The sequence below is a fragment of the Scyliorhinus canicula genome, chromosome 1, assembly GCF_902713615.1.
Source record: "Scyliorhinus canicula chromosome 1, sScyCan1.1, whole genome shotgun sequence".
Lineage (NCBI taxonomy): Eukaryota > Metazoa > Chordata > Chondrichthyes > Carcharhiniformes > Scyliorhinidae > Scyliorhinus > Scyliorhinus canicula.
This window is the reverse complement of record NC_052146.1, coordinates 155,859,515-155,875,952: the sequence shown is the minus strand read 5'-3', so window position 1 is coordinate 155,875,952 and position 16,438 is coordinate 155,859,515.

Here is a 16,438-nt window from a genome sequence, read left to right as displayed (position 1 = left end):
ACTTTTTGAAGTGTGGTTACTGTTTGTAATGTAAATTCAAGATGGCGGCCAGGTGAAAGATTCTCTGCCGGCGGGATGCTCCATTTTGCCGGCAGCCCGGGGGTCTCTCGGCGGTGTGAGGCTGTCCCACAATGGGAAACCCCTGTACCAGCCGGCGTAACAGAACATCATGTCGGTGGAGTGAACCTGAAATGTGATGAGGCTGGGAGGAGAATCCAGCCCCTTGCATGGGTTTCCTTCCAAAGTAATAACGATGGCAGATACCACCTTCTCAACCAAGCAGATGCATGGAGGTGAATCACACCACTCTCTCACATCACACAAAATTCCTAGAACACCAGTCATCTGTTCGCATTGACCCCTACGTGTCACAGTGTGGGCTGAGGCTCGGGTGTTGATGCCTGCTTGCCGAAGGTGCCTTGATATCTCCACATGGTTGAGCCTGGAAACACCAGGAGTTGAGGCTCTGCCAGGCCTCCTAACTGAGGCTGTGAAAGGTGCTACATAAATGCAAGTCTTTCTTCCACAGATTATTCTAATCCTCTACCGCAAAGATCAATCGGCTTTGCCGAGCGTCACCTTGACACTGAAACCCGTCAAGCATGGACTTTAGTCAGGGGCTGGAAAATGAGATTCAAATGAGCGGATAGTTTTGTTTTTCTCATTTTTGGCCGGCCCAGACACGATGGGCTGAACGGCCCCTTTCTGCACTCTAACTTTCTATGGTCAAAGAAGTGTCATATTGTCTCTGGTTCCTCCAGTGTCAGCAACCCTCCTGCACTTCACCCAACTATTCCCCAAATAATGGAGCAGGAAGCTCAAATGACTGCCTTTCCACATGATCTCTTGGTGGGGGGTGTCGGGAGGAGGAGTGGGGGTGAATAGTACCCCCTTACAAACATGAGGTGTAATTCGGTATCCCCAGCAGGGGGTCGAGATCAGGTGAGAGATCGTACTGTTTGAGAGTATAGTGACAAACCGAGGTTGGGGGCTGGAGGATTGCATGACCCCAGAGGCAGCTCCCCAGCACACGGGATACCCCCCACCCCCTGCGAATGTGACACAACCCGTAATATGTTGAAACTGATTTGAATGATGTCCAGGCCTTTGACAAATGCAAAACATTAGAAGTAATACAGCCATGACCTTCATCTTCCAAACATTGTCCAGCTTCTTATTTTAAAACTGAGACCCCCAAATTGTTCACTATATCATAATTTACAGAGTGTATCACTGTTGTTAAATATGTTTTTATTCAATATGGAAACAAAAACCAGAATTTTGCAGCACAGGAGACTATTTGGCCTGGTATGTGAGAAAACTGGTGGAAAAGGAGCCCTATTAAGTAAAAACCCTCAGCAGCAACATTTTGGCAGATTCCTATCGTTAAAAGAAGGCCTCAATTCTAAGCTGCAGTACATAATCCCTGTTAAAAAAAAGCAATTATGAATGTATTTTAAAATCAAGTTTTAAGCAGTAGGAAAACCCCTATAAAAATAGGATGTGGTATCAGCTGCCTCCGCGGAGGTTCCTGGCAGGCCTGCTGATGTGAACAGAGGCTGGAGAAGAGCCACCTTGAGGTCATCACGGGCAACAGCATGCCGGGAATATGGCTCAGAGGAGGCCCAGTTCCAGCCCGGCTGCCTCCAATTATGGGAAGGAGGAAGCTGGGAATTTTTCATTCCAAAAATAGTCGGCTGCAGCTTTTTTCCAAAAAGAAAATTGGACAAGCTGTACACAAACAGGAAATTCCCCGCACTGCACCCCTCCTCCCCAAAAGAATAAACATTCTCTGTGGTGTTGTCTTGAATACACAAACAGAATTTCTGGCTAACTTTGAAAAACCAGGATCAAACTAATTAGGACTGATTAAGCGATTGGAGGAGACAAATGGATGTAGCTGCATTAGACCTTAGCATAGCGTTTTATCACTACTCAATTGAGACCAGAGTTTGGGTGACCTGCATTTTACCGACATGCTGCTGGCACTGATTCCTTCGTCTTTTGTTCATACCTGGGGGCTGGTTGGACTCAGTTGGCTGGATGGCTGGTTCCTGCTGTCGAGAAAAGCCAACAGCGCGATTTCAATTCCCATACCGGCTCACCTCCTCAACCTTGAGCTAGGCCTGAGATAATCCTCAGGTTAAATCACCACCAGTCAGCTCTCCCCCTCAAAAGGGAAAGCAGCCTATTATCATCTGGGGCTATGGCAACTAAATAATGCTCTTTATTGTCACAAGTAGGTTTACTTTAACACTGCTTGAAGTTACTGTGAAAAGCCCCTAGTCGTCACATTCCGGCACTTGTTCGGGTACACAGAGGGAGAATTCAGAATGTCCAATTTTTCGGGTCTTGTGGGAGGAAACCGGAGCACCCGGAGGAAACCCACGCAGACACAGGGAGAACATCTAAACTCCGCGCAGACAGTGTCCCAAGGCGGGTATTAAACCTGTGACCCTGGTGCTGTGAAGCAACAGTGCTAACCATGTGCTACCATGCCGCACATCCTTCCCTGTCAGGTTGTCCTTTGCGAAATCTCAAAATCCTCTCCTACATACCTGTGCAGCATCATGGTGCAAAAAGCAAAATATTGCAGGTGCTGGAAATCTGAAATATAGACACAAGATGTTACCATGGAGCTGCAAGGAGGTGGTGTAGTAGTATGGTCACTGGACAAGTACTCCAGAGACCCGGGATAATGTTCACGGTTCCTGGGTTAGAATCCCATGGCAGGTGGTGAAATTTAAATTCCATTTCTTTAAAAAAATCTGGAATTAAAAGCCGAACTTATGAAAACATTGTTGTTAAAAACCATCTGGTTCACTACTATCCTTAAGGAAATCTGCCATCGTTACCTGGTCTGGCCTGACAACAGATCTTCATCTCTGAAATAGCCCAACAAGTCACTTTATTCAAGGGCAATTAGGATGGGCAATAAATGCTGGCCCAGCCAGCAACACCCACATCCAATCAATTAATTTGCAAAATCTCATAAATAATAAGGGTGGTTAATTCCCAATTTGTCATTTTTTGGCTGATTGGTGCGAGCATTCAGAGAATTCCTCTGTTCCTGTTTTGGAATCAAACATCCACCTGAAAGCTCTCGGTGTAAGGTCTCTTTGGAAAAGTAGCACATTCAACACTACAGCATTTACTCAGTACGGCACCAGGAGTCTCGGCTTAGATTTTATGCTGAAGGCTTCAGACAACCTTCTGACTCAGAGGTGAGAGTGTAACCCACTGCGCCTGGCTGAAACCCAACAACCATTTGGTAAACAGTTTGCTTGTTCTACAATGGCCTGTAGAAACTTTTAAACTTGTATCAACTAATCTCGATCTGATACATATTAGATAAACTCCCACGGGCACCCTCTGTGCCTTTAAATAAATGTTTGTTTGGCAACTGATTTTGATGTCAAGAGGCACATTTTGAATGCCCTTTGTTCCGGGTCGATAATGAAAGGGTGGCAGATGATCAAGAACTTTTTATTTGCTATGTTATCAGATTTTAGGCATTTCTAAATACACTCTGCTTGAGAGGGAATTTTTATGGAAATGGTGTTTGGCACTGCGCATGAGTAAATAACCCCAAAAGGTGACATAAGTAAAAGACAAGAGCCCTCTTCTAATATTTGCTAACCCTCTAAATTCAACTCTGAAAGGTGTAGCTTTTTGCTGAAGTGTAGTTCTACCCGTGAGACCCAACAACCCTCAGCTATGTCTCACTCAACTCAGTATTTTTCATGCATAATCCGAGAGTCAGCGAGTGTTTGCAGATCAAAGGGACACTGGAGGGTTACAGAGTAACTATCAGCAATGGGAACTAATTTGATTGTCTGGGGACACTGATGATAATGCTCGCTGGAGCTGGGCCAGGATTCGATATTTCTGCATAATCTGTCCCACGAGGCTCAGTGTCAATCTGAATTTCTATATTTTTGAGAAGTGACAGGACTAAATCCTGAAACGCAGAAAATAAGCTGACATGGTGATCCGTGAGGAAGAAGCCCGGTAGCCCCTAACTTACATATTTGTTTAGTGTGTGCAGCAATTACCAAACCAGCAATAGCTTCCGCAGTGGCTAAATGGCGCCCTCTGAATCCTCCGCTGAATTCTGTCAGTGAAAGTCTATTAATAGTCAGTTATACCGATGACTAATTTCCTTGTTTGATGTCTGGCTCCTACCTGCCTCTATCTCTGACTGCCACTGAAGCTGAGACTATGGAGAAGACCAAAACCCTGGATGGTGGATGCACCTAACTGCTGCCGTCCTTAAATTTGCCGCTCCTGGAATTTCCCAGCGTGCAGAGTTTATTGAACATCGAAAGTTTCACGCACTGACTGTAATGGCTCAGCTGTAAGTGAGCAGCTGAATCAACGTGAGGAAGATTCCATTCTCAGGACCATAGAGTTTGGTCCTTGATACCTGCGCTGACTCGTTGAAAGAATTATCCTGTTGGTCTCACCTCCCTGGCTTTCTCTATAAATGTGATATATTATATTCCTTCTTGAGAATATCTCCAAAATCTCTTTGGCATCTGCTTGCTTGCCCTTTCAGGTTATGGAGTCGTGACCATAACTTGCTGCATAAAAGCATTACTCCTGGCCTGCCTCTTGCCAATCCCAGATCTGTATCCATGGGTTACCGACCCTCCTGCCAGTGGAAAGAGGGTTGCCGACTCCACGTTCATGTATTTCCTGAGGTTTCATCACGTGACTTGCCGCCTTCTCACCCCGATTGGAAAGTGAGAAACCCTTTTCCATTACACAACGGGATGATTTCTGGCTGTCAGTCAGCCTTTTATAACAAGGAAGTGAAAAAGCATGTTTTTTAAATTGTCCCTATGATTTTACAGGCAACTTTCTTGGCCCATCCCCTCCCATCAGCACGGGTGGGTCTGCAGCGGTTCAAGGTGGCAGCTCGCCACCACCTTCTCAAGGGCAATCTTTAATTCCAGAACACCCAGGACAACCCTGGAGGAATGGGAACATGTGGTGGAAACAGTTTCTCCAAAGTGTACCCTTATCAAGGCGCTTCACCATTTTGAACGGGTCGGTTGCAGCACCCCTTAACCTTTATCCAAAAAAAGCAATCTCAGCTTCTCTTTTCTCTCCACATTCCTAGTCTGTTCCAAGTTAACGGAGCTCAGATTGACAAGGCACAAGTGTAATAGATTACTCTTCCCCCTGCCTGCATGTGTGCAGCTCCAACAACACTCCAGAAGTTCGACACCATCCAGGACAACGCAGCCCTGCTTGATGCACTAGCAGTTGGTGGAATTTAAATTCAATTAATAAATCTGGAATTTATAAAAACAGCTAGTTTCAGTCATGGTAATCATGAAACCATTGCTGATTGTTGTAAAACATCATCTGGTTTGTGAATGCCCTTTGGGGAAGGAAAACTGCTGGCTTGGCCTACATGTGACTCCAGGCCCACAGCAATGTTGTTGACCTTTAACCAGCCTGGTCAGCCATCAGTTGTATCAAGCCGCTACAAAGCCTGAAAGGAATGAGCCACCTGATGAGTCACCCAGCGTCGACTTGGGCACGTGTCACAACAACAGCAAACACAATCTGCAAAGTCCTCCTTATGAACATCTGGGGTCTTGTGCAAACATTATATGAGCTGTCCCACAGACACGTCAAGCAACTGCCTGGTGTAGTCATACTCAGCAAATCATATAGACATTATCCTAGGTATCACCATCACCATCCATGGGTATGCCTTGTCCCACCAGCAGGGCAGACCCACTAGAGGTGGTAGCATGTGGTGTACAGTCAGGAGGGACTCATCCTTGGAGTCCTCAACATTGACCCTGGACACCTATGAAGCACAATGGGTGAGGAGACACCCTGTTCATTGCTGCATACTGCCCCATCACCCATTTCATCCCTCCCCCAGCTTATCCCCATAGCAACTCACATAGAATTCAACATTTGCAGACCTCAGGAACCACGTGGAGATGAAAAAATAAACTTCTAACAATTGAATAGAACTAGGGTTCATACACACTTGATATGGACCCCATCCATGAAACCCATTCAATGTTTTTTAACAGCTCTCAATTGTTCAATCTACTATTTTAAAAAAACAAGCTTCTATTCAGTAACCACAACAGTGACCTCTAGTCTTTTAATAGCCTCTTTAAACTACCAATCAAAATGCAAACTCAGATTTCCCTCTGCGGGGATAAGTGTTTTATCAGCATTTGGAACTCAGCCAAGCATTTATAATGACCTCAACTGTAATGACAGCCCTTGGGAAACATCAACAAGAGCACTATTGAAACTGCAGGAACAGAGATTAATGTTTTTCTTTCTAACATACACTAGATCGTCAGTCAATCAAAACAGTCCAACTGCAGTGTGTTTTTTAAAATTGTAACTGACAGTTTGCTTTTTCATGATATAATGGCTCGGGATTTAAAAACCTCAGATCATGGTACTAAAAGCGCTTTGCCGCCCTTCAAGAGTGTTTATGTCTACTCCATAAATTGCCACGCTGTGTGTGAAGGCGGTCGGAACAGTGAAAACAAGGGTCTGCTTGAACTCAGCAGTGCTTTGAAATGGGCCCACCAAGTTTGGATTTCCCACCTGTGCCATCCAGACCCCACTCCCATTCCCCTACTGGAAAAAAAATTTGATCTGTTGCAAATAAGGGTGGCTCTTCTGCGTCTGGGTCCCGCTCACCATTTTTAAGAGTCTCTGGAGTCGATCCAGCTCGGCGAAAATCCAATCTTCTCTCTCCACAGTTACTGCGAGACCAACTGCGTTTTTGCAGTATTTTCTGTTTTGATTTCTGATTTCTAGTATCCACTGTTTGTTCTTATTGTTTTTGGTGTCGGGTAATAACTACCAGCATTATAAATAATGCCCACACCTTGAGACTGAATATTTTTGAAAATGGATCAATCCCTCCAAGATTGGTGGCATTTTGAAATTATTATTCAGACCATAAGTCATCAGTAATCAGCCGGTCAGTGATTAGCAGTGATATTTGAAGAATAAATATTGACTGGATCACTTGGGGGGTGGGGGGTGTGGGGGGAACCCCTTCTCTTCTTTGAAATGGTGCCGTGCAATGTTTTTCATCCTCCTGAAGAGGTAACACCTCTTTTTCTTGCAAGAATGTAATTTATTCATAAAATGTTACATACATTTCAAAACATCACAAAGTGCAATAATATTCAGGTTTTCTATGTAGGTTATACTGAACTGCACACTGGGGAAGGGTCGCTGTCTTACACCAGTCAGCCATAGTGAACAGAGGGGGGGGGGGGGGGAGGGGGTTGAATTGTATAGAACTCCCTCAGGCCATATGAATCACACTGAATGTACAGGGTGAATATTACATGTATTGCAATTGTATGGAAGCACCTCAGAGTGCTGCCTGATCTATGTAGACAACGTTGCACCATTTGTGATGATCATTTTGAAATGTCTACTGTTTCTGTGGTAGCGTGCGCCTCTTTATAAGGGATGATATTTTGTGGGTCATGTGAACCACCTGGGCCTATTGCATGGAAGCACACGAACCTCGGCCAATGGCAAGGAAGCACGTGGGTCCGTCGAGCAAGTAGATCCGCAGTGTGAGTCCGGGTGTCAAGGAGTAAAGACCTGGGGCTGGATTCTCCGCACCCCAACGCCGAAATCGCATTTGGCACCAGGGCGGAGAATCCTATTCTGCGCATGGAATCAGGACTGGCGCCGGTTCCACGATTCTCCGGGCCCTGAAAAGCAGTGTACTTGGCGTGGATCTAATCTGGTCCTGCCGTTCAGGATACTCGCATGCCAGACTCAGTCCGCGGCCGCCATGGTCGGGGGCGGGCCGATCGGAGGGCAGTGGGGGGGGAACCTCATACGGGACTGGGCAATTTTTGGGCAGGGTTCAGGGTCGGGCGCATGGCTGATCGGGAGCACTATTTAGGAGGTCCAGCTCCGCGGTCTGAGTCCGCCATGGAGCACGGCGCAGCCACTGGAGGCCACCGCCATGCGCATGCATGGTCTCTGACCCGGATGTGCGGGGGCCCATATCTGCAGCTAAAGCTGCGAGCTTCCCATCCAAAAACACAGCACCTCCACAAAGTGCTGAACCCCCTCGGTATAGCATCTGAGTGTCAGTCAGTTTCAACTATCATATTTAACTGGGGGTGGCCCCAGAAATTCAAGTGCAATTGAACAGGCATCGTTCAACATGCAGGTTTCTGATGGCTGGTCTGAAAGGTCAGGATAACAGGTCTGTATGATGTACAGTGTAGAAGATTGCAGTGGATAAACTTCATGCCGTAGATTCTCTCACTGTCACTGTTAACTGTTCTTGCTTAATCCCAGCCAGACCACGAATAAATATAGGAACCGTTGGACTTGAGCCTTTGGAATGATGCATTTCACAAGCTAGGACTACAGAGGCTCCTCTAATTAAATGACGCCGCCTCTTTAAATTGTAGGATGAGATGAGTGGCGACAGTGGAATGTGTGAGTGCTGTTTCTGAGGTCGGTTTATTCCCAACATAGTTTCTGGAGAATGCTGGTCAAAGTTCATCATGAGGGACTGTTATCAAGAGAATTCCAAATTGAACTCGAGAGTGACAGCAGGCCGTGGTGATCTGAAAAGCGATGCCTGAGACGGCGGAAGAAACAGATTCAATGGCCGGGATTCTCCGAGCTTGCACCGGATCGGAGAATTAGCAGTGACACGGGAAATTCCCGCCACGCCGCTCCAACGCCACAACATGATTCTCCAGCGACAGGAGAAGCGGCGGCAATTGCGCCCGCACGGTTGACGCGGCGCCGGTCGGGGGCCACTGAAAGAGGCCCCGCGGTGATTCTCCGCGGTCGACTGGCCGAATTCCCACCGAGTTCCGCCAGCGTGGTTCCAACCTGGTACCATCCGGCCGAAGCTCGGACCTGCGACCACAGTGGCTGTCCTGGTGGGGGGGTCGTGGGGATCAGACTCCAGGGGGGCCTCCACAGCGTCCAGGCCCGCGATCGGGCACCCACGGTCTGGAGGGGGCCTACCTCTTTCTGCACGGGCCCGCTGTAGGGCTCCGCCATGTTGCGCGGCGCCGGTGCCCAGATGGTCACCACATACATGCGCAGCGTAGAGACGGCCGTCGCACGCATGCACGGACCTGTGCTGGCAGTGCAGGTCCACATATCGGCACCGGAGCAGCGTGCAGCACTCCGGTACCGTGATGGCCCCCTGAGGGCTGCTGAACCGCTGGGCCAGGAGGCCCATTGACGCCAGCGTGCACCACTCCGGTGTTTATGCTGCCGTCAATGGGAGCTTTTAAAAGAAGGACCAGAAAAAGCTAACATTTGTGGGGATTTTCTCAGAGGAAAGAATGTGAGACTGGGACTGACTACACAAGCATGATGGCTCATTCAACTTATTGAGACACGTTGATTTTAAAAAGAAATCTTTAATTTTTACAGGATGCGGGTGTTGCTGGCTCGGCTAGCATTTAATACAAATCCCCAATTGCCCTTGAGAAGGCGGTGGTGAGCTGCCTTCTTGAACTGCTGCAGTCCATGTGGTGTAGGAATACCACTGTGCTGTTAGGGAGGGAGTTCCAGAATTTTGCCCCAGCAACAGTGAAAGAACGGCGATATATTTCCAACTCAGGGTGGTGAGTGACTTGGAGGGAATTATTTACCGTTATGTACACAGAATAGAATACATATATATATATGTACATAGAAGAGAAGGGAACACGCACAAAAAACAAAACAAACAAAAAAAAGATAAAATAAAATAATTGGTAGGCTATTATGTGCTATCTCAACAACAGCAACTCTGTACAATTGGCAATATTGTTTTTAGCACATAAGTAGGCATCTGTTTGTGGGGGGTGGGGGGGGGGGAACTGGGGGGGGGGGTACATATACATTTGGGCGCCGGGGAAACAATTACAGAACAATTACAGAGGGCAATACGCAAATGGATCTGGTGTTGGTGTTGCCGTTGCTTCTTGCGGACAGTTTTCGCTGCCGTTTTCGTCTCGCAATCACCTCAGCTTCAGCCGTTCGTCCCGTCTTTTGCCCGGATTTTCCTTGTTCTCTGCTCCTGTAGATGCCAAGTTGTTATTGTTTCCCGTGCCCTCCTTCCGGCTGTCATTCCCTTGCCTCCCCCCCCCCCACCTCACTGGTTTCCCCCTATTGTTCCCTGTCTCCTCCCTCTTCCCCCCCTCCTCCCCCCCCCCCCCCCCCTCCCCCCCCCACCTCCTGCCCCCTCCTGTCCTGTGGTTCGCCTTTCTTATGTCTTAGGTTTAGCTGATATCCACCCGCCGCTGGCTGGTCTGAAACCCCGAAGACTGCCACTTTCGGGCATGGTTCCACCCTCATCTCCACCACTTTGGACATTGCCTCGAAGAAGGCTGTCCAGTACCCCGCAAGTCTGGGGCAGGACCAGAACATGTGGGCGTGGTTGGCCGGGCTTCCTTGGCACTGTTCACGTCTATCCTCAACCACCGGGAAGAACCTACTCATACGGGTTCTTGTTAAGTGGGATCTAAGTACCACTTTTAGCTGCGTCAGGCTGAGCATTGCGCACATGCAGGTGGAGTTGACCCTATGCAGTGCTTCGCTCCGGAGTCCCCACCCTGCACTGCAGCCCCTGTCCCCACATGTAACCCTCCTCCACTCCTCCCTCCTCTCGTAACCCCCACAATCAGAGCGTCACCCTGCCGGCGGGGCATCACGCAGCCCACCTAAAAGGGACACCCACAGTAGTTCCTCAGGGGGGTGCTGGACGCAGGCCACAGAGCGTACCTCTGCCATGGGTAACACTAGCCTCCGGTACTCTTCTCAGCAGGAATGGGTGCCGGGGCTAGAGGCCCCCATGTTGCCAGACATCAATGGGCCCAGGGATGTGGTGTTGAGGACAAATTGCCAGGGGAAATGGCTAGGGGTGTGTGTGGGGAAGGGAGAGGAGGGAGGAGTGGAGGAGTGGAGGAGGGGGACATGTGGGGACAGGGGCTGCAGTGCAGGCTGGGGGCGCTGTGTAGCCCGTTGGATCTGGTTGGGCACGGGGTACATACCATGCTAACATGTGTGCCTTTCACCCCGTGCAGACAATGGATTTTGGTATCCATCAAGGAATGGCTGGTATCTATGCGACACGGTGGCGCCGTGGTTAGCACTGCAGCCTCACGGTGCTGAGGACTCGAGTTCGATCCCGGCCCCGGGTATTTGCCAGTGTGGAGTTTGCACATTCTCCCTGTGTTTGAGTGGGTCTCACCCCCACACCCCAAAGATGTGCAGAGTAGGTGGATTTGCCACAATAAAAATTGGCCCTTAATTGGAAAAGAAAATAATTGGGTACTCTAAATTTATTTTTAAAAATGAATGGTTGGCATCTTTTCCGCCGCAGACCTGGTGGATGCTCCGAGGCTGCACGAGCAGGAGCTGCTCGGGAGGTTTCTGCTGCAGCAGAGCTTGCCCCAGAGGAACAGGAAGATGGAGAGCCGGCCAACCAACAGGCCGAGGAGGAGATTAGGCCCCCTGGCATTAGGACCCATGTGTCCTGGCAGCGTCTGTCTTTTGAGGACCTGCCAGATTGGGCGAGTCGCTGAAGATTCTGGCTGAGCAGGGTGACCATCCGGCATATCTATCTGATTATGGCACATTTGGAACTGTGGAGTTATGGGGGAGGACACCTGCTCCCGGTGACTGATAAGGGGATGGTCGCCCTGAACTTTTTCACCACAGGGTCCTTCCAGGTGCTGAGTAATAATAATAATCGCTTATTGTCACAAGTAGGCTTCAATGAAGTTACTATGAAAAGCCCCTAGTCGCCACATTCTGGCGCCTGTTCGGGGAGGCTGGAACGGGAATTGAACCCACGCTGCTGGTCTTGTTCTGCATTACAAGCCAGCTGTCTTAGCCTACTGTGCATCTCGCAGACCTCAGTGCACAGGTATATCCGCGATGTAATGGGGGCCCTTTATGACTGGATGGCACAGATATCAGCTTCAATGACCAAGCCCACCAGGTTACCGGGCAGCGGGATTCGCTGCCATCGCCGGGATGTCCCAGGTCCAGGGGGTAAGCGAGAGGACACATGTCCCTCTACCAGCACTGGCATATGAGGGAGTCATCGTCACAAACCGAAAGAGGTACCACTCCATGAACGTGCAGCTGGCATGCGACCACAAGATGCACACCATGCATGTTTGCGCCTGATACCCAGGCGGTGTGCACAATGCCATCTTCCTGGCACACTCGAAGATTCCCGACACTTTCGATGCAATCCCCCGCTTGGGTGACAAGAGTTATCCGCTGTGGTCATGGCTGATGACTCATAACCAAAGATCACAGGCCAATGCGGAGTCCTGCTACTACGATGCCCGTGCAGCAACCAGGATTGCAATTGAGTGGCGCTTCGGCATCCTGAATATGTGGTTCATGTTCCTGGGCCATACTGGAGGGGTCCTCCAATATAGCCCAGGGGTGTCCCCCACATCATAAGAACATAAGAACCAGGAGCAGGAGTTGGCTATCTGGCCCCTCGAGCCTGCTCCGCCATTCAATTAGATCATGGCTGATCTTTTGTGGACTCAGCTCCACTTTCTGGCCCGAACACCATAACCCTTAATCCCTTTATTCTTCAAAAAACTATCTATCTTTATCTTAAAAACATTTAATGAAGGAGCCTTGACTGCTTCACGGAGCAAGGAATTCCATAGATTCACAACCCTTTGGGTGAAGCAGTTTCTCCTAAACTCAGTCCTAAATCTACTTCTCCTTATTTTGAAGCAATGCGCCCTAGTTCTGCTTTCACCCACCAGTGGAAACAACCTGCCCGCATCTATCCTATCTATTCCCTTCATAATTTTAAATGTTTCTATAAGATCCCCCCTCATCCTTCTAAATTCCAACGAGTACAGTCCCAGTCTACTCAACCTCTCCTCGTAATCCAACCCCTTCAGCTCTGGGATTAACCTAGTGAATCTCCTCTGCACACCCTCCAGCACCAGTACATCCTTTCTCAAGTAAGGAGATCAAAACTGAACACAATACTCCAGGTGTGGTCTCACTAACACCTTATACAATTGCAACATAACCTCCCTAGTCTTAAACTCCATCCCTCTAGCAATGAAGGACAAAATTCCATTTGCCTTCTTAATCACCTGTTGCACCTGTAAACCAACTTTCTGTGACTCATGCACTAGCACACCCAGGTCTCTCTGCACAGCAGCATGCTTTAATATTTTATTGTTTGAATAATAATCCCGTTTGCTGTTATTCCTACCAAAATGGATAACCTCACATTTGTCAACATTGTATTCCATCTGCCAAACCCTAGCCCATTCACTTAACCGATCCAAATCCCTCTGCAGACTTCCAGTATCCTCTGCACTTTTCGCTTCACCACTCATCTTAGTGTCATCTGCAAACTTGGACACATTGCCCTTGGTCCCCAACTCCAAATCATCTATTTAAATTGTGAACAATTGTGGGCCCAACACGGATCCCTGAGGGATACCACTAGCTACTGATTGCCAACCAGAGAAACACCCATTAATCCCCACTCTTTGCTGTCTATTAATTACCCAATCCTCTATCCATGCTTACTACTTTACCCTTAATGCCATGCAACTTTATCTTATGCAGCAACCTTTTGTGTGGCACCTTGTCAAAGGCTTTCTGGAAATCCAGATATACCACATCCATTGGCTCCCTGTTATCTACTGCACTGGTAATGTCCTCAAAAAATTCCACTAAATTAGTTAAGCACGACCTGCCCTTTATGAACCCATGCTGCGTCTGCCCAATGGGACAATTTCTATCCAGATGCCTCGCTATTTCTTCCTTGATGATAGATTCCAGCATCTTCCCTACTACCGAAGTTAAGGTCACTGGCCTATAATTTCCTGCTCTCTGCCTACCTTTTTTAACAGTGGTGTTACGTTTGCTAATTTCCAATCCACCGGGACCACCCCAGAGTCTAGTGAATTTTGGTAAATCATCACTAGTGCATCTGCAATTTCCCTAGCCATCTCTTTTAGCACTCTGGGATGCATTCCATCAGGGCCAGGAGACTTGTCTACCTTTAGCCCCATTAGCTTGCCCATCACTACCTCCTTAGTGATACCAATCCTCTCAAGGTCCTCACCTGTCATAGCCTCATTTCTATCAGTCACTGGCACGTTATTTGTGTCTTCCACTGTGAAGACCGACCCAAAAAACCTGTTCAGTTCCTCAGCCATTTCCTCATCTCCCATTATTAAAACTCCCTTCTCATCCTCTAAAGGACCAATATTTACCTTAGCCACTCTTTTTGTTTTATATATTTGTAAAAACTTTTACTGTCTGTTTTTATATTCTGAGCAAGTTTACTCTCATACTCTATCTTACTCTTCTTTATAGCTTTTTTAGTAGCTTTCTGTTGCCCCCTAAAGGTTTCCCAATCCTCTAGTCTCCCACTAATCTTTGCCACTTTGTATGCTTCATGGTGGCATGACTGCGTCCTCCACAACATTGCGCAGCCGAGGGGAGACGTTCTGTAGGCAGAGGATGAATGCCAGACCTCGTCTGGCGAAGAAGATAACCAGGATGGGCACAACATGCGGGCAGCCACAGGAAGCCACACAAAGTGTGCACCAGGGCCTGGTCAACGGCAGCATGAAAATCCCCTTCCAGCCGCACACCTTCCCCCACTTCGCGGCAGACCCCCTCCCCCTCCCATGTCCACCCTCCTGGCATCACCGCCCAACCCCCCTCCCCACATCTGCACCCCACTCCGTGATTCCTACCTGACTCACTACGAGGGTGCGGGCCCCAGGTTGGCAGTATCAGCAGGTCTGGCCCATGGGATAGAAGGTGATGACGACCCGCTCTATGATGAGCTCTGGCGCTCTGCGTCATTCGACAATGTCTGACTCCTGCCCACGGTGGCACTTTCTACCATCCGCATGGATGATCCCTGCATGCGAGCTGGCCATTCCATCACTTGATTCCATCAAACTCTTGGGGTGGCGGAGGTGGGCAGGGTGGGAGTGGGGGGAGGGTGGGCAGTGGGGGAGGGGGAGAGGAAAGGGTAGCGGGACTTGGGGCGATGTTCTGTGGGTGACCTTGGGCCCTGACCCATGTCCACCTCCAATGGCTGCCCATCCACCACCCCCTGCCCCACCCCCAACCCCCCAATCACCCCAGCACCACTTCTGCAGCCAGCCCAGCCCATTCCTCACACCTTTCTGATAGAACACCGAGACAGGTTAGAAGTTATGTGAGCACGTGTTTGGAGTACATATTTCGATAGGTTTGTGCCCTAGACCCTAATGCTATCCTATGTGCTGCACCCGTGCCAACTTAACTGGTGTCTAACTTTCTGGCCTTCCAAGCCCTAATGCTACGTCTAGGTGGATCCCCAGGTTGTACATCAGAAATGGAAATGGCCTGCTGTGATTCCCACCTTGTGACCTGGATCCCCTTTGGGGGCTGTCCTCTGAGGCAACCGGACCTGGAGGGTCCCTTCGATTTCTCGGATGTCCCAGGTGGGTCGTGCCACCTGTTCTGCCCATTGCCCATCAGATGTGCCAGGTACGGAAAGGCGGGGGAGGAGTCTGAGACGCTGTGGCCTGCCTGTGTGTCATGCATGGGAGTAGAGAAAATTACTTTGATACACCGGAGGAGGCAAATGACTTTATTGAGAAACATTGACTGAGAGGCATTTGAAGGATTTGGGTGGGTTCACCTGCATGGCTGAGTTTTGGTTGTGTGCTGAGAGTTGTTATTATTCGTTTTTTTCTGTTACATGTCTGAATAACTCTGTAATATCTGCCTCCCTACGGGCCTTGGATGTCTTAAAGCAACTGTGGGGAATAGTGGGAAGCATGTGGGGGTGGGGGAGTGCGTGTGAGGACGGATTGGTTTGGGGTACATGAATAAACGTGGGTTTGCGTAGGGGGGCAGTGTGTGGTGCTTTTTGTAAATATGACTTGTGTTTTCCTCAGGTGGGTGTAACCCTGCTGGAAGAGAAGCTGGTTAAAGGGAGTGAAGTGGGGGAGAAAACCGCAGCTGGTTATTTGGGAGGGGGAGGGGGTTTATTTTCTTTGTTTTCTATGTGAGTTGGGGAAATGAGTCTTGGCCGGTGTTTTTTTTTTGTCTGGGATGGGGGAAGTGTGGGGGGAGGAGAGGGTCGCCGACAGTGATAGTTTCTTTGTGCAGATTTTGGGTGGAGGGAGGTGATAGTGGCCATCTTGGGTGGGCCTGTGGGAGTCCATTACGATTAAGTCATGCTGATCAGGATAAGGGGGCATGTGTGTGTGTGTGTGTGTGGGGGGGGGGGGGGGGGGGGGGTTTCTGGAGGACCCCAATCAGAGTGTTCTCATGGAACATGAGGGGATTGAATGAGCCAATTAAAAGATTTGAAGGCAGAAGTGGTCTCTTTGCAGAAGACTTACCTGAGGATTAGGGAACAAATGAGGTTGAG